Below are 27,488 nucleotides of genomic sequence, written 5' to 3' on the forward strand. Positions count from 1 at the left end.
ATTAATCTTACTACTTAAAATTCATTGCCACTTGTAGAGAGCACACATGAGACACACACACACACACACACACACGCACAATCATATGCAAACACATTCACCAGTCACTTCTTAGTTTTCTGTAAAAGAAAACTACTGTGCCGGCTTTGTCTGTCCGTCCGCACTTTTTTCTGTTCGCACTTTTTTCTGTCCGCCCTCAGATCTTAAAACTACTGAGGCTATAGGGCTGCAAATTGGTATGTTGATCATCCACCTTCCAGTCATCAAACATAAATTGCAGCCCTCTAGCCTCAGTAGTTTTTATTTTATTTAAGGTTAGAGTTAGCCATAATCATGCTTCTGGCAACGATATAGGGTAGGCCACACCGGGCCGTGGTTAAAGTTTCATGGGCTGCGGTTCATACAGCATTATACCGAGACCATCGAAAGATAGATCTGTTTTTGGTGGCCTTGATTATACGCTGTAGCTGCTGTACAGAAAACTCGATTGCGCCGAAGAAACTTCGGCGCAGCTTATACTTGTTAAATTTCAATTTCGTCTAGCACACAAATACACACACATAATCTATCATTCTCACCTATGACGTGTTCCTCGTTACCTGTAGAGCACAAACACACATACACATATGAACAAACTGTGATGAAACAGACCGGACCTCAGGGCGGGATTCGTTGGAGCGAAACATACCCTCATTTTTTTTCTCAGGTCTTGTGTGTGTGTGCTCTGGTCTCCTTGGCATTGTGTGGTTAGCGAAATGATAGCCAAGATGGTTTTTTTTTTATTTTTAAATTTTTTTTAGTTGGTTAATGATGATGTTGAAATGGTTAGAATAATTACAATAGTCTACATGCACACGGGACTCCAATGTGATGTCTTCTCAGAAGAATATTACTTACGAACGGGATTGTATTCGGTTTTGCTTTTGAAGAATTTCATGAAGGTTCTAAATTGGAGAAATAATTCATAAAGCTTCTGCAGAAAGAATATTATACTCAGAAGCAATTAGAGAAGTATTAATTATCAAATGGCTAACTGCTTTTAAGTTTTGATTATTCAATGACGAAGCTAGAATAATAATCAAAGTTTGAATTATACTGAGGCTAGAGGGCTGCAAATTGGTATGTTGATCATCCACCCTCCAATCATCATATTTACCAAATTGCAGCCCTTGGATAACTTTTCATACCTTTCACTTTTGTGGAATTTCATAAAATGATCAAATATTAAAGGATAAATGTTATTCCGTCCTATCTTCTTTTTCTCTATCTTCGCTGTTATCTATTACTGTACATTTCCTATTCATATAACTGTACCTTATCATCCTTCATTTTTATCTTTAGAATCTAGTTTCTTTTGATACTTAAATAACTTCGACGTCTGTCTTTTACATTAACATATCTTTATTATTTTTTTTAAAAATATATATCATTATAATCTCCTTTGTGCCTCATCCACCTTCGTATTTTCTTCCTCGTCATATATATATATCTCCACCATCAGACGTTCTTGAGGAGAATATTTTAGAATCCTTTGTATCTTCCTTCGCCACATCTATACTCCCCCATCACAGGAACCCCCACCCCCTCCCACCCTCCCCCACCCCTCACAGAACCAAGATAGTGGCGCCCTGGGTCCGTTGAACTGCTCTGCAATATTGGAATGCAGTACATTGCGCTACGATTGCAGCCGATGCCCACATGCAACGCTGCACGAGATGGGTCAAAATGCCCACTGTTGCACTGCGCTCTTGCTAGAATGATACAGCAAATCCCTTTGAAGTTCTCGCTGTATTTTTGTTTGATGGTTATTTGACGGAAATTGCCCATGAAAAACTTTTTAACGTTCGTTCAATTTGGAATTTTTCTGGGAAAGACGGTTATTCAAATCGGCACTTATAATAGAAGGAGAAATCTGAGATGGTATAGGGTTTTAAAAACTAATGAAAGCAAATGAAAATAATAGCATGTTAAACAGTCGACAATTAGCTATTATACAAAAATAACAGATTCAGCTGGAAGCAATAAATAATGACACGAATAAATCAAAAGTTAAGGAAAAATAGTCGGTGATGGATAGCAGTGAAAATATCTCCAGAATCCACAATTATATCAAAGGTAGTTTGATCTCAGAAAAAAAAAAAAAAATAGTAAAAAATGCGCCGAACTTTCTTCGGCGAAATCGAGTTCTCTGTACAGTCGCTACATCGTAATAATCAAGGCCACCGAAAACAGATCTATCTTTCGGCGATCTAGGTATAATGCTCTATGAGCCGCAGCCCATGAAACTTTAACCACGGCCTGCTGGTGGCCTGTCCTATATCGTTGCCAGAAGCACGATTATGGCTAAATTTTACCTTAAATAAAATCAAAACTACTGAGGCTAGAGGGCTGCAATTTGGTATGTTTGATGATTGGAGGTGGATGATCAACATACGAATTTGCAGCCCTCTAGCCTCAGTAGTTTTTAAGATCCGAGGGCGGACAGAAAAAGTGCGGGCGGACAGACAAACTAAAAACCGACGAAAATTATAACAAAGTACTTTTGAATCATGGTTCTTTTTCAAACCTTCGGAGACGTAAGATGCTCTGACTCCAAACAAGACTACCCATCGAAAAGTCGACTGCAAGAATTTATAGACTCACGAAAGTCCCAGGACAGGATAAAGGAGTGGGGTTGCGTTGACGTTAACACGCCCGCCCTTTGAAATACCAAGCCTTACTGAAACTTCCCCCAAACCTTGACACTAGTCTGGAGCCAAGTGACAAACTTGAGAAACTCGCCGACCAAAAGAACGGAAGAGAAATAGCGTAATTGTTGAGATATATCATTGCAAATTTCATTTGACGTCTAAGAGTAAATAACCTATGGAAAAATGGTTTAGGAAATTTACTAAATTTTTGTTTCTGTCATAAAATAGTGATATACAATTACCAGAAAAGTTGTTAAAATTCTCAAGAATTGATAGACTGCAAAGAGAAAATTCAAAGATAAGAAAAACATGAAATACAATGTTAATGAATGATAGGAGGTTGTGAAAGAGTAAATACAAAGAACTCATGAGAGTGACATAAACTCGCTGACGACAACGCAATCATGGAAATAAATTTGGACCAAAATTGAAAAGTTAGAGTATTATAGCACGGATCGTACGTACAGCATGTGAAGAATCCGAAAAATTCCCAAAACAACGCTTATTTGAGCATGAGAAAAATGCAGTACAATAATTCAATGGATCAATTCAATACGGACCAGTTTCTTACTGGTAGCGAATCGGTTTCTGGTGTACAACACATGATCGCCGTCGAGAGAAAACTAAAAACGCTGAATGCAGCCAACCGTGACAACGTAGCTTACCGTTTTTGGCTCATGTTACCTGCTGAGAATCCGGTAGGCACATGCGATATTCTCATATTCTCTGCATAGGCAAGGGTTAGCATATACATGTATACATAAAAATACAACCCGCACACACAGACACACATAGTATACACACACATATATATACATATATATATACATATATATACATATGTGGATACACACATACATACGTATATCTAATATATAAACAGTATATATACATACACACACACACACACACACACACATATATATATATATATATATATATATATATATATATATATATATATATATACACACGTCTTCAAGAATTGCTATCCTTCCATTTCTTAGCGAATATTCTGGGATAAAATTGCAACTTTTATTCCTCTCTCCACATCCGTCTACGATCCACTTTAGTGAACTGCCTTCCAGGTATTTAATTCCTTAGTGGGTTAACAGAGACACCATTGGTTTGCAAGGTATGTGACCATGTTGATGTAACCTTGACCAGGTGTCGAATCCGTGTTTAGAAAATGGGGAGGATAACAAAAGGCAAAGTTTGTTCTGGAACAGCTGAGTCAGAAGTTTGAAGGTAAACGAAACGAGTAAAAAATGCGCCGAAGAAGCGATCGAGTTTTCTGTACAGCGTATAAAGCTGTATGAAACTCTCAGCCACGGCCCATGAAACTCACCCGCGGCCCATGAAACTTTCAGCCACAGCCCGGTGGTGGCCTGCGTTGCTAGCACCTATAGCGGTGCCAGACACACGATCATGGTTAACTTTAACGTAAAAAAAAAAAAAATACAGAGGCTAGAGGGCTGCAATTTGGTATGTTGATGATTGGAGTGTGGATGACCAACATACCAATTTGCAGCCCTCTAGCCTCAGTAATTTTTAAGATCTGAGTGTGGACTGACAGACAAAAAGCCATCTCAATAGTTTTCGTTTACAGAAAACTAAAAAGTTGTAGGTGGCACAAACACACTTACAAAGAGCCCATGATAAAATCGATCGCCTTGCAATATGGAGGATGCTTTGCTGAAGCCAATTAAAAGCGTCTACAATGAAAGATAAAGACACGGAGCATTAGAATGGGCAGACAGGGGAGTGACGGGTTGGTGAAACTGGGTGTCTGGAGATCAGCTGACTGATCAAAAGCGCTATATAGACATACAGAGAAACAAGCATATTTCTAAAGAATGTAACACTCTGCCTTTCATCTATCTATCTGTCTATCTATCTATCTATCTATATTTATATATATAAAGATATATATATATATATAAACATATATATAAATATATATATATAAATATATATATATATATATATATATATATATATATATATATATATATATATATATATATATATATATATATATATATATATATATATATATATATATATATATATATATATATATACATACATACACACAGTCCTTTCCTATCTCTGTCGTTGCAAATTGGTAAAAAAAATTGCCCGATAAAGTTAATTTTCTTTTAAACGGCATTATTGAAACCGCTGAATCTTTAATGTTCCTGTTTTCCTTGTAATGCAGATAACTGTATTTTTTATCATAATTTATATCGGCGACTTTGCAAGGGACACGTCGGCAGATGCTATTGTTGGAGGAAAAGCAGTTATCCTTAAGAACTGTCAAGGAATTGCCTGTGGCAAGTACCTGCCTTCAAAGATACCTGCCCAGGTAAGAATCCTCCGTCTGGAGATGGGGGAGATAAAGTAAAAGACAGCACAGCCTATAATCACTCGTTCTTTAAACAATTTCGCCAAGTGCTTTACGCTAAAAAACTCACCTCTACACATACAAGCACACAAACTCACTCTCACACACACGCGCGCGCGTACACACTCACAGACACTCATATATATGTATATATATATGTGTGTGTGTGTGGTTGTATTTATTTACATACATATATATATATATATATATATATACAGTATATATATATATATATATATATATATATATATATATATATATATATATATATATATATATATATATATATATATATATATATATATATATATATATATATATATATATATATATATATATATATATATATATATATATATATATATACATATAATGTAGGCTTCAAAAAGCCCACGTATATTAAATCAATTCAACTTACACATCCAGCATACATCATTAACTGGACATAAACCCCTTGTGTAAAATTCCTGAAAGTATAAGAAATCAGAAAAAAAAGAAAAAAAAGAAAAAGAAAACCAGTTTGATTCCGGCCAACTTTTGCCTTTTTCTTGCCAACCCACTGATATGAAGAGCAGTGCGAAAGCCCATATAATGAGTGAACGTTTTTGATTAATGATAGGGACTTGGAGCCTAATTAGTCAACATGGTTGTTTCTGTTGTTTTGTTTATCGTGGTTTGCCACAGCGTTTAGTACCTTTGAAATATCAGTTAACTGCTCTATTTTAAACTATTTTTAGGTTTCTGTAAAAGAAAAGTATTGTGTCGGTTTTGTCTGTCCGTCCGCACTTTTTTCTGTCCGCCCTCACATCTTAAAAACTGCTGAGGCCAGAGGGCTGCAAATTGGTATGTTGAACATCTACCCTCCAATCATCAAACATACCAAATTGCAGCCCTCTAGTCTTATTAGTTTTCATTTTATTTAAGGTTAAAGTTAGCCATAATCGTGCTTCTGGCAACGATATAGGACAGGCCACCAGCGGGCCGTGGTTAAAGTTTCATGGACTACGGCCCATAGAGCATTATACCGAGACCACCGAAAGATAGCTCTATTTTCGGTGGCCTCGATTGTATGCTGTAGCGGATGTACAGAAAACTCGATTGCGACGAAGAAACTCTTACGCATTTTTTACTTGCTTTTATTTTTGTTGATGTGATTTTGCTTACTGTGGCTTGTACGGTCACTCGGTACCTTTAATTTATCTTCAACATATTCGCCTTACGAAACTGCGACATCGAGAGATGAGAAGTATTAAGAGCGCACTGGTGAATATTAAATTTTGTAGTATCTAAAACATATGCATTTCTTTTCTTAGAGTTTATACATACAGCCGGGTCCCGAGACAGGTTGAAAAAGAAGTGTGGACAGCAGGGATAACGCCCCCCAATGTGAAAAATACTAAGCTTCACTGGAGCTTGCAACAGGCATTTGCAGTTAGGGACAGCGGTCATGTTATCATAAGTAAGTATACCTTAGTTTAACCAGACCACAGAACTGATTAACAGCTCTCCTAGGGCTGGCCCGAAGGATTAGATTTATTTTACGTGGCTAAGAACCAATTGGTTACCTAGCAACGGGACCTACAGCTTATTGTGGAATCTAACCACATTATAGCGAGAAATGAAAATTTATCACCAGAAATAAATTCCTCTTATTCTTCATTGGCCGGTCGGAGATTCAAACTCGCGGCCAGCAGAGTGCTAGCTGAGAACGATACCCACCCGCCCAAATGAGGAATCATGTTATCATAAAAAAGGCCTGAGAGCCAACGGGGGTAAACAAATAGTGGCCGATGAGAATAGCATCCTAATGCCCTCCACTTGCCCAGGCCTGATGGAAACCAGAAATTGCAAGGATAAGGTAAAAGAGTAATGTTTAACTTCCAAATTAAATGGCAAAACACCATCTTGAAGCACGTTGTAATTTGAATCTCCAGAATGAAGTGGAACTATTGATATAAATTTTGCTGTCATTATTGATTTCGTGTATTATTATATCATTACATTGTAGAAGGTCAGTTTTATGGTACACCTGCCATTTTCCATTCAGCGCCCCGGTTTCTTTTAATGTTCTCACAGTTACATGTATGCTCTGCCATTATGTGCCCAACACATTTTCTCTGAATGCTAGATAATGTGCCAGTAGCTTCTTATTCTCACGGTCAAATAACGCTATTTCCTACTGCCCTTGAAGGTATTTTTTCCTATTCAATTGCATTTTAAATCCACATCTGTTTTAACGGTTAAGATCAATCTTACTCTGCTCTTACGATCAAATAACACTATTGGATATTGTATCGTTATTCTCGACGTAGAACTGTTCAGCTTATTCTACTGATGCTATGTTCCTGTAATAGAAATGCTACATCATGTTGCCTTAGAAGCTGTTCTTAACGCTTATTTTACGGTTATTGATATCTATGCCGGTGGCTAAGCTTTGTTTAATTTTCCTTTTTCATCTAAAGTAAATTTTATTCCAACTGTTATGAAATACTGAGTTTAACTGCAGTATCATTTTATTCTTGTTAACAATAAAGATCCTTTTTCTTGTAATGCCAATGAAAATTTTATCTATAAGGCATATTTTGCAATAACAACTGTTCTCACATTAAACCAAATAATTCAATAAAATGAAGATGGACGGCAGTGCAATTTTTCATATATCTGACAAGACTTGCGACTGGAAAAATTCACTTATAAATATCAAAGTATATTTTTGATATATATTTTTACTCGATGATTATTTATTCTTGGAGCGCTGCGGAGCGTACTAGCCGTTTATTAATCATCGTTGCGTTAAATGTCAAACATACGACTTACAACGAAAATATTATTATGAGAGTTGTTAGTATTATTAAGGTTACTATGAAGAGATGTTTGGACAATTAATCTGGTATAAAAGATTTGTATTCGGGGGAAAATATGTTGATTAAATAATCTGACTATTTTCTACAAGTTTTGCGAAGACTTTCAGTGAAATTTGCATTCGCGAATTCTTATTCGCTCTATGGTTTCCACACAGATTTGTTTATTGTTTTTGGATTTTACCTGTTTTTCTCTTTAATCACTGATATTTTGTTAGGCAAAACTTGAAGGGTGAGGGGCACAAATACATCTGTTGCACCAGTTTATAATGTTTTTCTTTAAAAATAATAAACACCAAAATCCACAAACAAGCTCATTGCATTGCAAAATGACATCTAATTAAATTTCAAGAATATAGATTCTTTCATGTAATCTTCATATTTATAAGTAGTTTATTTTTCCAAGTTTCAAGATTTTTCTTTTTATTATTTTTCCAAAATAAAAGAATGCCGAAAGATCGATCGGTCTGAGTACGCCACAGTTTCTCCTGGGGGAACTAAATATCCCCATTAATAACATATTTACTTTGTGTTAGGAATAACTTACACTCTCAGGAAATCATGTATGAGTGCACCTGCCCTGACCAGAGTTTGAACTTATGCCTTTTTTGGGTCGAACATGGGTAGCAGTGACTTATGCACTCCATCAAAGGCATTGTTAACCACGTTACAGGGCACTCAGCCATCAAGAGAGATGGCTGAGTGTATATAACCACTATCACCCCTGTTCACGTACAGAAAAGCATTGTTTCTAACTCTGGTCAAGATAGGTGAGCATACTGTATATGATTCTTTTCCGGTGTAAGTTAATCCCAAGTAAGAGTAAATTTAATTTTAAGGTGTTACATGTGGTTCAGTATTTAAACATACAGAATCATAGGTAAAATTTGTGACAAAACTCACGCGCTAACACACACACACACACACACACACACATATATATATATATATATATATATGTGTGTGTGTGTGTGTGTGTGTGTGTTTTTGTGTAGGAGTGTGTAGACACAACTGATAGTTGCAAGAATAGGCTTTTGCAATATAATCATGAGAACATCAGGAAATAAGATATTAAGGTACCAAATGCACAACAAATCTATTTATTGAGGATATCGATACTACGTAGCAAAAAGAACCACACTATAGTTAGGTAGCAAACAAGAAGTAGAAGAAAAGAGAGAGAGAGAGAGAGAGAGAGAGAGAGAGAGAGAGAGAGAGAGAGAGAGAGAGAGAGAGAGAGAGAGAAAGAAGGGGGTATTTTGCCATGGGTATTTGTGGCGTCCGGGGGTATAAGGGAGTTATATGTTGGGCGTCCTTTCGTCTTGGGTATCCGGGTGCATGGAAGGGAGGGGGCGGGGGGCGAATCAAGGCACCACCACCAGTCTTGTGTTGGCGAGCAGTGATCCGTGACGCCTAGGCCCTAAGACTTGCCTTTGTTTGCGCACACGCGAGCACTCGATTAAGCTTACGTACATACATCAGCTCTAGGAGGTGCGGGCACTCAGAATTCGCTTGTGTAGTATCATACATGGACACATACATACATACATACATACATACATTCATATATGAATAAATATAGGCATGTATACATGGGAACTGCTTCATACATGAAGGCATATATTCGTCCATTTCTTTTCATACATATATACATGCTTAAATACATTAATAAAAATCAACAAAAAAACTAATACATTTCACACCTACTACGTAAAATTTATCAGTTCCTCCATAAATTAAAAGTTTCACACAAGCATACATACATACATACATACATACATACATACATACATACATACATACATACATACATCATTATTGCTATTATTCAAGTCATTGTAAAAATTAGCAACTCTGTCTGCCCCTCTTTCCGTGTTCTTCATGTCCCTTCCTTACCTTTGGATTAATTTTCCCTTTTCGCGCTTACCTAGACCGCGTTACACCCGTTCAGCTTCCAATTCTCATAAAAAGCTGTGAGGATATCCCGATCTCAGAGGTCAGTCTCATGCCACTCACGCCTAGGCTGTGGAACTCTGTTGTCCTCTGTGTTTCCTGTATAATGGAAGGTATATATATATTTTTTTTGTTCGGTTTTTGTACTGGGATAAATTGATTTAAGCAGATGTGTTATCTTCTTGCTTTCTTCATTTAAATGAAGAAATGAACAAAATAAAAAAAAACGAAGAATGAAAACAAAGCAAAAATGCAATCAAGCACAAAAAGAAAATTCAAGCAAGCCAAAGCAAACACTTCCGCAAAAATCGACCCCTGCTTTGCGCACCGTATTTGGTCATCATGCGCCAAATGACTCAATCGCGGAGAGACAATGAGGATGATGATGTATAATGACATTCTTTCCATATTAGGGCTCTCTCATGACACACAATGAAATTCTGAAGATATTCATCATCTGGGAGTAATAAAGACAATGATGATGATGATCACAATGAATGCAACAACAATGAAGATGATAATAATAATGATTATTGTTATTACCATCATTCTATACAAGTTTTACGAAATTTCAGACTCTTTCAAATGATTTTTTTTTTCTTAAATATTGCCTTACCTATTTATTGTAGGCTATTGCATTGTATTTTATATTATTGTAGGTCCGAATTACAATAAGTAATTCGGACCTCGAAGACAGAACTACTGTTTTTAGTCTTCTGTAAAAGAAAACTGTTGAGAAGGCTATTTGTCTGTCCGTCCGCACTTGTTCTGTCCGCCCTCAGATCTTAAAAACTACCGAGGCTAGAGGGCTGCAAATTGGTATGTTGATCATCCACCTTCCAATCATCAAACATACCAAATTGCAGCCGTCTAGCCTCAGTAGTTTTAATTTTATTCAAGTTTAAAGTTAGCCATAATCATGCGTCTGGCAACGATATAGGACAGGCCACCACCGGGCCGTGGTTAAAACTTCATGGGCCACCGCTTATACAGCATTATGCCGAGACCACCGAAAGATAGATCTATTTTCGGTGGTCTTGGTTCTACGATGTACAGAAAACTTGATTGTGCCGAAGAAACTTCGGCGCATTTTTTACTTGTTTTACTATGTAGACAGGACTTCCCTCAACGAGTAAGATCCAAGTCTACGAAAATCAATGAAGAAAGAAAGAAAGAGTAAAATACAAGACAGGGGAAGAGGGAGAGAAAAGGAGGGAGCAGAGGACAGGGAAAGAGGAATGGAGGAGAGAAACAGGAGAAAAAGGAGAAATAAAATAGGGGAAAAGAATCAAAACTAACCAAGGTAAGACGGAGACACACTTGGGAATCCCTACACTGGAATGAACAAAGTTAACACACACACACACACACATATATATATATATATATATATATATATATATATATATATATATATATATATATATATATATATATATATATATAGAGAGAGAGAGAGAGAGAGAGAGAGAGAGAGGTAAATATCAAGCCACAAATGCACCTTAAATGCAATCCATTTTACCTCAGGAGTAGCTTACACCAAGAGGGAATTGTACACCATAAATGCATCTGCCCCGGCAAGGATTCAAACGTTGGCTTTTTGGGTTTACTTACAGAGGTGATGGCGGAATTATTCAGTAAGCTGTCGAATCACAGTGGCGCCAGATGCAGTTTTCAAATTTAATTCTTTTAGAGTGTGAGTTATTCACAAGGTGAAGTGAATTCGATATTTGAGAGTATAAAAAACCAGGTGTGAATTGTTGACAAAACTCTCTCTCTCTCTATATATATATAAATTTATATACATATATATACAATTTATATACATATGTATATGTATATAAATATATATATATACAGTATATATATGTATATATATATATATATTATAAATATATACGTGTGTGCTTATTCTACAGTATGTATGTGATGCTACCGTAAGAGATTGTACGACGCTTACAATTAAATATTCCGCTTTTTATACGTCTGTATGAATGGTGCATATAATCCGCTTTTGTGCACCTTTACAACTCCGTCAGCAAAATATCTATCGTTATCCTTTTAACGACAGACAGGTCCAAAGGCTTCCAGAAATTGCGCACTACTTCCTGCTTCGCCTCACTTGCATGTTTGAAGGTTAAAATCACAGGTACACAAAGTACACGAGGTCGACCATGCGAGCAAAGTACGCCAACAAAATATCAAGGTGTCTCGACAACCGAAGATGGAATCGACTGAATAAATGAAAACGTATTTCTTGATGCTAATGTTTCTCCTTCGCTCGTTAGAACTGGAATAATAGACGAACGATGAATCTTTGCTTGACCATATCCAGTATCTTAATCAATTTCTCTTGCGCGCTGCAGCTTATAAAGCCTCTCTTTTATTTCATATTCTTTTTATTTTTGTTTTATTTTGAGGACGCCAAGGCGTCAAGGTTAAACAGCCACGCTCGGTGGAACAGGTGTATTACAGACGTAAGCGCCTGCGCAATAACCTTCGAAATGGGGGAAATGAAAGAAGTGAATCATCAAAATTTGTAATTACAGACACAAACGATTACTTGACGCATAAATTCTCACGCAGTTTGACGCATTGTCCCACAAACTCTCGACCACAAAACACTTGAACAGGCACAAACACATTGACCTTCTCACACAATAACAGACTCACAAACACTCACACAAACACACATACAATCCCACACTCTCCCTCGCTCCCAAACACGGACTCGCACACGAATCCCAAAATTTGCAGCGAACGTTAAAGAGAGGATTCCACGTCGTGCCCACTAATCCTGCCAAGGAAAAATGCCCCCTGGGTAAAGTAAGGTCATGGAATGCGAGTCTGATCGTCGAGGGGCCTCTGAAAAAGGCATTGGCATTCTCCCTCCCGATCCTTCTGCCTCGCGCGTCAAGAAGACGGTTTCTTTGTGGCATTCCAGTATTCCAGAACCCGTCGAGGGAGCCCGGGCGGTATCGTTCTTTTTATCGCCATTCTCAAGCAGCTCCGTTGCAGTAGTTTTTCGTCCCCCTTTTGTGATAGCAGATGAACATGTCCGGGCTCTTTTTGGGGAGTCCAAATATGGGTGAATTATTGACGGGTTACAACGACGTCTAGAAATTTTCTTAAAGTGCGGCATTCTTTGGAGCGGTGTCTGGGATAGATTTAAAGAAAAAAAAGAATGTATGAGTGCTAAGAAGAAGAAGAATAAGAAGAAAGGAGAGTGGATAAGATGGTGCATTTAAAATGGTCAAAGTCACTGCTAAGATGGATTGAGAGAGAGAGAGAGAGAGAGAGAGAGAGAGAGAGAGAGAGAGAGAGAGAGAGAGAGAGAGAGAGAGTCAAAGTATCTTTTAAAAGATGGAGAGGGAGAAAGTGTAGGGAAATATAGTCAGTGTATTGTTAGAGAGAGAGAGAGAGAGAGAGAGAGAGAGAGAGAGAGAGAGAGAGAGAGAGAGAGTAAACACTAAGGTCTTTGATTAACACGAAGATGGGTTCTAACAATTAGTCTTACTCAAACTCTTGCTTCCCTTATAAAGGTGGAAGCATGTTTTTCAGTTACTTTTAAAACGGGTTTTTATTAATATGAACATGAGTCAAAATTCCTATACAAAATTGTTTTCACCATAAAACTGATTTACAAAATGATTAACGCTTTACCAAATTCTTTAATTGGTTGTGGTTACCAGTAAATTATTGGCAGTCTTAATTACCTCTTGTAAAACCATCTTCAAAGTTTGTCATCTTCCATATTGCCTAATTCATAGACTGTCAATTTTATTGACTGCTGCTATCAGATACAGTCAACAGTAGGTACTTACGATTTCGGATATAGGAAAACGTATTGTTAAATTCAGCATCCAGCTTCAAGTGCTGATAATTTAAGCTGACACAATCTTTAGGAAATACAAACTTCCATTAAAGTTAGCTTCACGTCAAACTTGAAGAGTTGCCAAAATGAGAATTGCCAATTTCAAACATTTCCTACTTCAAGCATTACAGCTTTATGGACAGTGAGTATTGCAGTTTCAAGACTTGCTTGCTCCTAATATTATCATTTTCAGGTATAGTTAACTTCATTTTTTGCTATCTTCAAGTATTAACAACATCAAGTACTGCCTTTACCTCGGTATTAGCAAATCTGAATATTAGTAATTTCAGATGCTGTCACATACAACTGTTGCCAAAGTCGCTGCTAATTCACACCCTTCAAAACTTTCGATTACGAAATATAAACATTGCCTCTTTTTGAGGGATTTGTCTCTGCGATTCTTAAAAGGCTAATGGACAAACACAAGTGATAAAGTGGGAAAATCAGCACAACAAATCATGAATTATATCATTGATCTTGCTCTTTAAAGTCCTGAGCTGCACAAAACTCGAATCCAGGTAAAAAAAAAGTCACAGAAAAAAGTAACAGGAAAAAAAGCCACGGGAAAAAAAGTCACAGGAAAAAAGTCACAATAATCTTTCCTAGATAGTGACCCTCATGGTTTTAACCCGGTATGTACCCATCTTTGCGGCGTGTTTAGTACAAGCCCGCTGGGGATTACCGTATAAACAAAAACAAAAGACTGTAAATATCATAAAAATAATGACCCCAAAGAAACATTATGAATTTTTCCCCTGTGACGTTATTACCGGCCATCGTAAATTAATGTGACTTTTTTCCTGTGACTGGTTTTCCTAGCCCAAATTGTAATTTTTTTCCTGTGACTTTATTACCGGTCACTCAAAACTCAAAAGAAATTGCTAAAACTTTTGTCAGGTATAGCCATGGTCTAATTTTGCTGACCTTGATGCTTTGTTGGTTTTTGTGTTTCTGCCCCAAAATGATCGGAAAATTCATCAGGAACTGCGTGAAATTATATCAGTTCCTGAACGGGAAGTAACGGATCAAGTCAACTAACTTTCAAAATCCTCAGTTTCTATCTTACAGCTTTGCAGTAAAAACACCTATAGCTGAAACAAACACTTACTGGATAGAAAAAAGCTAATTTCATTTATTTCCAGTGATGCCTTATGTTAATAAAACAATAATTATACGGCTTGTTAATGTGCTTTGAAAGTCTTACCTTGCTAATATCTTGCGATAATGCAGTACAAAATCTCAGTTAGTTTTACTGTGATTTTAACTTTCTTTTCCTGTCCTTTTATGCCTCATGCTCTTGTTGCCAAGTTAGCTTTATCCCGCTCTCCCTAATCTACAATCTTCCCACAACCATCCATGACTTAGTTTTCCTTCAAGTTCTTCTATATTTTAAGTTATCATATTATCTTCTGTGTGAATTTACCCTCGAGCCCTCTTTCCAGAAGCAAAACGAATAGTTTTCTTTCATTATTTATTTTGGGTATCGTGACCATAATGATTAACTTAGCGGTTTTAATATCAAATCAATCAGTCAGCCACTCGATTAAGTCATCAATCCCTATTTGCTTCACTGTTCTTCTCTTCTCTCTCTCTCTCTCTCTCTCTCTCTCTCTCTCTCTCTCTCTCTCTCTCTCTCTCTCTCTCTCTCCTTCTCAGACATCATCACTGTGACCGTAAAAATTCATTTATCTTTGAGAGACACAACTGGAGAGAGAGAGAGAGAGAGAGAGAGAGAGAGAGAGAGAGAGAGAGAGAGAGAGAGAGAGCAACATACAAACAGGAAAACAAAGAGAGACAGGAAAAGTGAAAGAGAAACCAAGAGAGAGAGAGAATGAGAAAGACTAATTTACATACAGTGACAGACAAGCCAAAAAAAAAAAGAAGAAAAGAGAGAGAGAGAAAAAAAGAGTAACATGACAGCAACAGAAAAAGTGGGCTACCCATGCAGAGTAAAGAGATCGAATACCTCCCCTTTGGGTGCCGAAAAGGAAGGGATCGAATACCTTGTTCTTAATCTCCGAGCAACAATGCTGTCTGGCGAGATGCAGAAGAAGGTGAAGAAGAAGAAGAAGAGGGAGGAGGAAGAGAAGAAGAAGAAGGAGAAGAGAAGAAGAAGGAGAGGAGAAGAAGGAGGAGGAGGAAGAAGAGGAGGAGGAGGAGGAGGAAGAAGGAGAGGAAGAAAGAAAGATTGGTTCTCTAATCTATTTTGCAAAGACAAAGCAAAAAGCATAACAAGATCAAAACATCAATTCAAATCAAATAAATAGAATGGAGTGCTGTTTGCCTTTACATTTCGTAATATAAGATTTGATAAATGAATATGTCGAAATGTTTCCCGTACGGGTTTTGAAAGAAAAATCAAATAGAGAGAGAGAGAGAGAGAGAGAGAGAGAGAGAGAGAGAGAGAGAGAGAGAGAGAGAGAGAGAGAGAGAGAGAGAAGTTGGAGGAACTGCAAAATACATTATCGTTTCATTTTCAAAACTCAAAGTAAGATGTAAAAATAACTTTGATACTTCATTAACAAACTCCGTACAGAAAAAGGAAAATTAAAATTCAATATTTCTCAATGTCCATTTCGAAATTTTAGAAAGAAAATTTAAAAAATAATGATACTCTAATTTACTCCTAAACGGAAAGAAACTAAAAGAGCATGCACCAATGTAAAAAAAAAAAGAGAGAGAGAGAGAGAAAGCAAAAATAAAACTTGAAGAGAATATAGTAGCATCATTATTTAAGAAGCAAAAAAAAAAAAAAATTAATAAAATAGCTCCAGTGCAGTGCGCAGCTCATGACAAGGAAAAAAAATATAGATTAGTGACTTTCCAATTTACTTCTCACAAAAAAATGACTATTTTATTGTATTATATTAGTCCGATTTTTTTCCTACTTATATAATTGTCGTCATTCTATTGTAAACGCTTTGAAATGTCTTCAAGGGTCGTTGCTTAAGTGGTTAGTCCGTTTCATCATAAGAAAAAAAAATATTCTTCCGAAGACATTGCAGTAGGGTATCTATCTATCTATCTATCTATCTATCTATCTATCTATCTATCTATCTATCTATCTATCTATCTATCTATCTACCTATATGCTGCTTTATTATATGCTTTTTGCTCCTTACAGGAGGTGGTACCAGAAGGTGCTACCCTTCCTACAAATGTAGAGATAGGATAGGAACCATGAAAAGATTGCAGAATGACTGAATTTTTGCAGACGCAACAGTACTGACTGGGGATAGTTAAGAGAAACTGCAGAGACTAGTGAGTTTGAAACTGTTTGCAAGAAGAGAAAGTTGAGACTTAATGTGAACAAATAAGGCTGTGAGCTTAAACGGAAACCAGGAAGGTGGAGCCATTAACATTATGTGGATGGTGGAATAATGGAAGAGGTATTTCATCTAGCCCAGAGATTCTTTAACCTTCTTCAGTGCTCGTACCCCTTGATATCTCAGAAAATTTTCTCGTGCCCCCATCTAATATAAATATAATACAAACATATGAAAAGGATCAGTGATACAAACCTTGCTGGCTATCATGTCTCGTACCCTCAGGTTTAAGGTTTCGTACAGGTATACACAAGGTTAAGAACCACTGATCTAGCCTTTATTTGAATAAATATTTCGACCGGAAGTGGAATGAGTAAAAAGGTGCATCAAAGAGTAGGTGAAGCAAGAAAAGTAGCAGGGATACACAGTAGCTTAGGAGGAAATTTGTATTACTTATGTAAGTCAAGGATAGAATTAATGAATGGACTGCTGAGTACACTCTCCTTCATGGAAGTGGAGTGTGGATGTTGTATATGCATCATAGAAAAAAAGTCCAAGATGTTGAGATGAACTGTTCACTTAATTTTTCTGATATAAGTTGAACAGAAATTATAAGAAATATGCAGGTATGTCCAAAAACTGGTAAAAATATTAGCAAAGGAAAAAGGATGGATCAAAGTGCTTTGAGATGGTTTGGTCACGTGGGAAGAAAGGCGAACGGTAGCTTGTGAAAACAGTACTTAATTCGACAGTGTTTTACGATGGAGGAGGAGAGGAAGAAAAAATATTAGCAAAGCAAAAAGGATGGATCAAAGTGATTTGAGATGGTTTGATCACGTGGGAAGAAAGGCGGAAGGTAGCTTGTGAAAACAGTGCTCAATTCGACAGTGTTTTAAGATGGAGGAGGAGAGGAAGAAAAAATATTAGCAAAGCAAAAAGGATGGATCAAGGTGCTTTGAGATGGTTCGGTCACGTGGGAAGAAAGGCGGACGGTAGCTTGTGAAAACAGTACTTAATTCGACAGTGTTTTAGGATGGAGGAGGAGAGGAAGACTAAAAAAGCTGCGGGGTGAAGGATCTGAAAGAGATATTGGGAAAGAAAGAGGTGAATGGCACAGTATGTGTAAAAGTGTCAACGTACTACTGATAAACGTTTTGTGTAGGTGCATGAAATGTCTGATGCTCAGGAAATTTTCTCCACAGGATGCTAATCAAAGATCCAGCAGTACAAGAGTAAATGACGTGGCACACACAGATATATATATATATATATATATATATATATATATATATATATATATATATATATATATATATATATATATATAATTCTTCCTTTAGCCATAACGTATTTCAAATAAAGTCTCTCACAATGAGGGCGCGTTCCTTCTACTAAAAAAGCCTGAGGTAAGTTCCTACATTAAATTACACAAAACACTGCAAATTGTTACATCCCTTTCTTTCCATTATCATCAGCACATTTTTCAGTTGCTAATCTTAATTTTCTGGCTTCCATAGAATGTCAGTCCGGTGTTAGAAATTTTTTAATTTAAGGACCAATGCGTATTCTTTCCTATCTTTTGATTATAATTTTTCTAGCTCGTATCCGTTTTCACCTCCAGATATTTATTTATTATTACTCTCTCTCTCTCTCTCTCTCTCTCTCTCTCTCTCTCTCTCTCTCTGTGTTATTACTTCACTCTTTTCCCATTTTTGGTTTGGCATCTTCTTATACAGGGGCATTTTATCCTGCAAAAACTTTATAAGTTATGGAAAATTATTATTCATCTTCCCCTCATGAAGGCGCTCCATTTTCGAACGATTAAGACGCGAAGTAAATGACTCAGACTTTCCCCCACCCCCGCCTCCCCCTCCCCTCGAAAAAAAAGTAATCAAAACGAAATGACTTGACCCGATGCGTCACAAAGCAACACGACCACCTCAGGTCATTTTGCGCGCGAGGGGTGACACGCTCAAGCACACACGACGGTGGTCGTAGAGAGAGAGAGAGAGAGAGAGAGAGAGAGAGAGAGAGAGCGTTCGTGCGGGCTATAGTGAAAGCGCACGCACGTGTCGAAGACTACAAGTGCGCCATAAAACCTGTTGGCTCGAACTAGAGAGAAGTAATCTCACTTCGTCTTTGTTCTCAAATGGCAAGCGAACAGTTACGTCTAATCGGTTGCCTCTCTGACTGGAACTAATAATAATGGTCTGGCTTTCTAATTTCAGACGGCATGCATGCGCGACTGAATATCATATATAAATATTATATATATATATATATATATATATATATATATATATATATATATATATATATATATATATATATATATATATATATATAATAAAAAATATGTATATATATACAGTATAATATATATATATATATATATATATATATATATATATATATATATATATATATATATATATATATATATATATATATATATATATATATATATATATATATATATATATATATATATATATATATATATATATATATATATATACATATATACACACACAAACATACTTAGGTAAACAAGCGTCTATTGAAATTAATATAAATGCGCTTTGTATGATTATTTAGGCATAAACCAGTGCATATTTTAACTTTCTTGTGGTGTAGATCAATGGTTCCTGTGTGTAGTTGATACATCTATGAATATCAAGATACCAATAAACAAAGATGCATGTATGCATGCATACGATATCTGAGGCGTAACGATTTTAGATGATCATGTAATAATATACTCTCTCTTTGCTCTGAATGCATATTTCTTTTGATGCAAAGCAGTCTATGGAAGTATCCGAGAGAGCTGATACAGTTTACTTACAAGTCATTGAACTTACCTGTCTGTGTCGTCCTACTTATGAGATGGTTCATCGTCATTTTCCTACGTTTTCCATGTTTTACCGAGATTTGGATCTTTGGTAACAAGCACACCTTATATTACGGATTCACGTCTGGGACCTGGAAGAAAGTAGAATCTTTTCAAGCCGTTGAAAATACTTTATTATATCAACCCAGAGCTCACAGATTAAGGAAGCACTTCGGGACTCTCTGAATGTATAGAGGTTCCGTTTCAGAAGACACTCTTTTCATAAAATAGGGCGATAGATTACAAAATGATCCGAGTTTATTTGATACCGCTGATTAAATGTCATCCGGCCCCTAAAGTCCGGTTTGTCTCCAGAAATATTTGTCCAGTCCCTGTGCAGAACCTTGTGAAAATGAATCACTTTCAGGTTGGTCAGAGGTTATGAAAGGGAGAAGATAATGATCGCCGCTGAAATATCAACCAGGGAATAAGAGGGTTACTTCATCAGAGGGCAAAAGGATTATGATATACCTCAATATCAGAATGGAAATGGGCGTTATGTTTGAAGCTACCAATAGATGTAGAAAAGAAATGGGTTCTTGATACCTGAACAAAGATTTTCATCCATACAGATCTTTGAGTTCTCAAGACGGCTAAAACATGATGTGGATTCCTTCTCAATCACATATTTATAATTGACTTGTGCAATCTATAAATTGCTTTCAGCATGCAGTAACTGTTGTAAGACAGGAACGTGAGGATCTCCATCCTCAAGACATCAGTTGTGAAATTCAGACTATGAGGACAATGATATTAATCCCCTAAAGCCAAAAATAGCTTACTTTACTCATTATTCAAATCTCAAAGGCCTCCATACAAGTGCAATTAGGAATAGTGGATTAAAGAGGTTTAGACGATGCACGATTCTTTTCCCTACGATTGAAACAAAGGCTCTCATATTTTCTCTTAGTTTTACTTCACATTTAGGATCACTGGAAAAAATAATAATGATTTACATATATGGTTATTTAGCAAAAACACAGCGTTTGAATTTGACGAGAAATACTGAAAGTCGTCCGTACTCACCAACAATGAATGTAGGTCACATTGACATGTATGGTTAAAACTCTTACATTATTTATTTTTCCTTTTTTGTCCTTACCAGAAACACGAAGACAATTTAGTCCATGTTTCGCTGGAAGCATCTGGCAACTGTATGCACTATGTGAAAGCCATGTTCGGATATCCTTGCCTTGTCGCCCCACGGGTAGCCTGGAAAAGTGATTGATGGTGTTAATCAAAATTTGCAATAAGAAAAAATGAACAAATATGTAGTTGAGATTCACGACCCGCTTATTAATATGTTGGTTTTTTTATTTGATAACAATTAATACTATGCATTTAGAAATACAATTAAAAGAAAATTATTTAATGATCGGCAGTGTTAAACGAGTATTCAGTTGACATGGAAAAACAGAACAGATTTAAATATTTATACTTAAACAGCAATATTTTCCACAACTATGCAAGCTATAGAAAAAACTGCTATATCTTAGATTTGATTGATACGCTGGCAAATAGTATAGATTGGAACCATGAAAGACCCTTTGCAAACAGAGTAATGATCTTCTTTAATTGCGAGTGACTTTGTGATTCTTGGAACACCTAAACACTTTCACACAAATTTCAGAATCATCATTATTCATTAGAAACTTACATGTTGTCTTGCTTTCTATATTCATTTACCACATTAATAACTCATCTTTATCCATTTCTCCTATATGCCTGATTCACCCCAACACAATCTGGCCCTTATTTTCACTTGTATTTTTACCATACCCCATGAGTTCTTTAGCAACAAGCCTGATCGTCTACATGAAACTCCCTGGCAATTCGTCTGAAAAACATATTTCCTTCTGTTTTCCTCTGGTGTTGGAAATTTGGCAATTGCACTTAACCTATGCACTTAAGCCTTGGGTCTAGAGGCGCTCACTGCATGAAAGTTCTTGTCTCTAAACTTGTCCTTCTGAGACATTTCAGTACAACAGCCCCTTCAACTTATTTTTCCATTTTGTATTATGACCCCAAATCAGTCAATACGGTTTGCAGTAACTTTAATCTAGAATAAATGCATCAACTACTTACAACATCTTCTCCTCTGTAAGTTTCAATCTCCCTTTTACATTCGGGATCATTTATCTCTTTTTGTATACAACCAGATATTGTCTCCACGGCATTTTGCTTCCTACTCTCTTCACATTTTTAAGCCAAACCTGTTTAGCACATTCACAATTTAGTCCTACTGTTATTACATGCTGCAACTGTACGGATATCTTCGAAATTATATCGAAAAATAAAATGGTCGTATTAGCCACTTTCGAAAAAGAAATTGATAAGTAACTAAGCTTTGATCAAGGCAAGCGCCCATTTCTACATATTCAAGCTAGGCTTGCAATTAAAATACTCTGAGTTATTACGCTTTCCACTCTCTCTCTCTCTCTCTCTCTCTCTCTCTCTCTCTCTCTCTCTCTCTCTCTCTCTCTCTCTCTCTCTCTATATATATATATATATATATATATATACATACATACACAATATATATAATTTATATACATATACATACATAATATAAATATATACACATAATATATATATATTATATATATATACAGTATATATATATATATATATATATATATATATATATATATATATATATATATATATATATATATATATATATATATATATATATATATATATATATATATATATATATATATATATATATAACGCTGGTGCGGAAAGCGCAATAACGCAGAGTATTTTAATTGCAAGCTTAGAGTGAATATGTAGAATAGGGCGCTTGCCTTGATCAGAGTTTAGTTACTTGTCAATTTCTTTTTCAAAAGGGGTTAATATGATCATTTTTATTTATCGATAAAATTTCGAAGATATCTAAACAGTTGCATCATGTAACAACAGCGGGACTAAATTGTGAATGTGCTAAACAGGTTTGGCTTAAAAATGTGAAGAGAGTAGGAAGCAAAATGCCGTGGAGACAATCTCTGGTTGTATACGAAAAGAGATAAATGATCCCGAATGTAAAAGTGATGCTGAAACTTATAGAGGAGAAGACGTTGTAAGTAGTTGATGCATATATTCTAGATTAAAATTACTACAAACCGTATTGACTGATTTGGGGTCACAATACAAAATGGAAAAATAAGTTGAAGGAGCTGTTGTACTGAAATGTCTCAGAAGGACAAGTTTAGAGACAAGAACTTTCATGTATACAAAAAGAGATGAATAATCCCGAATGTAAAAGGAATGCTGAAACTTACAGGGAATATATATATCAGTTGAGGCCACAGGAAAAGCTCTGAAAGAAACGACAGAGTGCCAAGTACTTTCGTGTAATTAACACATCTTCGGGGCTCTTTGTGCCCTGAAGATGCGTTAATTACAAAAGTACTTTGCACCCAGTCGTTTCTTTTCAAGCTTTCCCTGGGGCTTCATCTGATACAAAAAATCGCGTGCATGTTTCTGTGATTGTTTAGTAATATATTTTTACATATACATACATATATGCATATACATGTATATGTATATATGTACATATATATATATATATATATATATATATATATATATAAATATAAATATATTACTAAGCAATGTATACGTATATTTATCTATGTGTGCATCTTAGGTATTAACGAGCTTAGAATAAAAGAAGAGAGTAAAACCGCTTGTACCATGACCTGTGAAAGTATATTTCTGATGCCATAAAACAAATCTCCATTTCTATACTAGAGTGCATTTGAATTTCCTTAACAGCAAACTGGAATCTAATAATTACCGCCTGCGAACTGTTATTCTCCGAGAGAGTTTGAAAGATTTTCTATATCAGGGGACTTGAGATATTATCATCCGCTGCTAATTTCCATTCCTTTCTTTTATTCTGCGCCGCTTTCGAGCACGTCACCGCATAATCCGAAACTGGATGGAACCCTAAAACCAATGATTACACTCTGCTGACCAGTCTAAGGGTGACTCAGCACCATCCATCATTTCGTGAAACCCCGATTTCGAAACACTGTTAAATGGGTTCAACTTTCCTTTCGGTCTCTGGTCACCGTCAACGATGCTTCGTCGTCTTCCCTGAAATAGTAATGTTTCTCTTCTGATGTCCTTTCCCCCTGTTTTAGGCGTAGTGTTTCTCAGAACTAGACTTAGGGGAAACATTGGTCTCTCAGCATCACGAATGGATCCTTTTGTAATTACCTAAAATAGTAATGGTTCTCTATTGATGTCCTTTTTGTTTTACGTGTAGTGTCTCTCAGGACTAGTCTGAGAGAAAACATTGGCCTCTGAGCATAATGAGTGAAACTCGTAATTCTCTGAAATAGTAATGGTTCCCTTCCAATATCCTTCTTCCTGTTTTTCTTGTAGTGTCTCTCAGGACTAGACTGAGAGAAAACATTGGTCAGTGAGCTTCATGAATGAAACTTTGTAATTCCCTGAAACAGTAATGGTTCTCTTCCAATGTCTCCTTCTCCCTGTTTTTCTCGTAGTGTCTCTCAGGACTAGACTGAGAGGAAACATCGGTATCTGAGCATCACGAATAAAACTTTGTACTTCCCTGAAACAGTAATGGCACTCTTCTGACGTCCTCTTCCAATTCAACTTATTCAGTGTCTCCTAGGACTAGACTGGCATGAAACATTGGTCTCTGATCACCACGACTGAAATCTTTTGTAATTCACCCTTCCTTCTTCAAGCAATGTCTTACTTTCATGTCTTTCACTCGATTTTACACGTGTATTGTCTCTCATACACTTGTATAAGTAGCAACCCTAATGATTCGTCGATTTCTTCAGTCTTGTGAGGGAGAAATTCTGCATGCAGTACAAGGCTTGGTCTTCCCTGAACGCACGGCTGAACTTGCATAACTCGATTGCACTAGATCTTGCTTATCAATGGTTTTTATGAAACCCGTTATTTCAAGTATATTAATTTTGGATACTGATATCTGAAAGCAGATATATATATATATATATATATATATATATATATATATATATATATATATATATATATATATATATATATATATATATATATATATATATATATATATATATATATATATATATATATATATATATATATATATATACATATATACATATATATATATATATATATATATATATATATATATATATATATATATATATATAACTTGTCTAGAGAAGAGAGAGAGAGAGAGAGAGAGAGAGAAATGATTGAGAGAAAGAGAGGGGTTTTCTGAAAGAAAACTATTAACGTAAATTTGCGTCTCTAGATGTGTCTGCATTGCTGACGGCGTTTATAAATTCAGTAACTTTCTTGTTTTCTCAAAGGTAAAGAGACTTAAAATTATATTTCACGTTTGAGTATATGCTGTACAGAAAACTGGATTGCGTCGAAGAAACTTCGGCCCATTACATCTTGATGCCAACATTATGTTCATTATAATCGAAAATTATTTCTTTACGCGAAGGCCGTCGGGGCGGGAAAGTTGAAGCCTTGATAAAACCTGTGGGTCGGCTGGATGAGAGTATTAGCATGAAAATATAAATAAGAAAAAAACATTACCTATCAAAAAGACTGGTTCTTCAGTGAATTCATTTTTATTGACTGGGTACATATTGTGCTGGTACCTCGGGATTATTTTTGTACTTATTTATTTATCAGTTTCTTAATCTATCTGTTTATCTAATAACTGATCTCTTCTTTCTGTATTTCCCATTTTTACCTTCTGTTACTTCTTAGCCACGTAAAATAAACCTAATCCTTCGGGCCAGCCCTAGGAGAGCTGTTAATCAGCTCAGTGGTCTGGTTAAACTAAGGTATACTTAACTTTTTTTTACTTCTTTCCGATGAACACCATATTCTTTGGAAGCTTGAATTTCAAGTCAATGACCTCTATGGGCTTGTTCCATACGAATAGGGCCCATCTTATGAATAATAATAATAATAATAATAATAATAATAATAATAATAATAATAATAATAATAATAATAATAATAATAATAATGTACGGCACAACGAAGAATCAGGGGAAAGTTATATGAATTTCATCTTTTTATCCAGTTATGCCCTTGTGTGACACAAGCACACGAGTACTTACGTAATTGTACATAATTATTTTCGATTTTGCTTATTCATCTATTTATTACTTGAGTTTCTCAAGGCCTAAGGCCAATGACCAAGAAAGAAGTAAAAAATATATTAAATAACTTTTAGTCTTAATAACGTAACGGTCCCTTGCATTATGCATGCAATTCATTTGCGCCTTCGCTCACTCCAACAAGACTGGGGAATTATTTTTGATGCCATTAAATAAGAAATTGCGATACTTTCTCTACATAAAGGTGTCACAGTGGCAGTTTCACATCGCGAGAATGATCGAAAATTACAGCTCGCAGACGAACAAGTTCGGCGTCATAGCTGTCTGTATGCTGGCTTAGATTTAGTCTGATATTGTTGGCTTTGTACAAACTCAGGAAAGTTGAAAAAATGTGCTCGTAGAATGTTATTGCCTTCACACCTTTTCAGTCTTCTTGAGCGGGCGGGGCGGGGGGACGGGTTGAGGGGAGGGAGGCGATTGTGGGCGGGGGGATCAGTTGGGAATGGGGTGTGGATGTTGACTCCACAAATGGTTACCCTTCCGATTCTTTGCCAGTATTTGGGGACGATGTAGAGAGGCCATTCTTTTTTATCTATTTGTTAATTTTTAAAATTTCGATTGCGGCCCACTGCAGCTGAATACTTACTAGGCACCTTATTCTATGTTTGAGGCAGCGAAAGAATGATGAATTTGACCGGAAATGGACCATATTATTATGCTGTCATCTGGATTCAAACCCAATGTCCTCTTGTTAATGGACCGGAACTCAAGCTACTAATCCATAGGCCCCTGATGAACTGACACACACACACACACACACATACACATACACAAACACACACGCACACACATCCACATACACACACACATATATATCCAAGGGGCGTATATATACAGTACATATATATGCATGTATGTGTATGTGAGCTTGTGTAGGCCTATACATACATACATTACATACATGCATACTTACATAAATGCATACCTACATACATACATGCACAAATGTACTATTGTACTACAGAGAGAGAGAGAGAGAGAGAGAGAGAGAGAGAGAGAGAGAGAGAGAGAGAGAGAGAGAGAGAATGCTGCAAGCATGCAAACAAACAAACTGAGAGACAGACAGACAGATGGGAGAGACATAAGAAGAAATAGACAGCGGATGATAGACAGACAGTCGGTCAGACGGACATGCAGTGAAGATCTGAACTGCCGATATTTATTCCCAAAATATGCGTCGATTTTGTGACGGACCCTCCGCATCTGCATAAACATATTAGAATGCAAAACGAGCAAAGCTATTTTTGCAATTGAGTTCACCGCTTCAGGACAACTGCAGATTTGCCTCTTTTTTTCCTTCTTTTTCTTTTCCTCATCTTCTACTTTTTTCTTCTTCTTCTTCTTGTCATCATCTTCTTTTTCTTCTCC

The 27,488-nt window shown here is 36.2% G+C and overlaps 1 protein-coding gene across 2 annotated transcripts in view; it reads right to left on the reverse strand.

Moving 5' to 3' along the window:
• The window catches only part of LOC136854615 (uncharacterized), a 493,174-nt gene that overhangs the window by 260,879 nt on the left and 204,807 nt on the right, over positions 1 to 27,488 (reverse strand). For both annotated transcript variants that reach the window (XM_067131142.1, XM_067131141.1), the window contains exons 6-7: positions 21,044 to 21,153; positions 19,913 to 20,033 (exon numbers count right to left, since the gene is read on the reverse strand). The gene's annotated coding sequence lies outside the window, so the exon portion shown is untranslated. The remainder of the gene's footprint in view (positions 1 to 19,912; positions 20,034 to 21,043; positions 21,154 to 27,488) is intronic.

The sequence above is a fragment of the Macrobrachium rosenbergii genome, chromosome 29 (genome assembly GCF_040412425.1).
Source record: "Macrobrachium rosenbergii isolate ZJJX-2024 chromosome 29, ASM4041242v1, whole genome shotgun sequence".
In the NCBI taxonomy this organism is placed as follows: Eukaryota; Metazoa; Arthropoda; class Malacostraca; order Decapoda; family Palaemonidae; genus Macrobrachium; species Macrobrachium rosenbergii.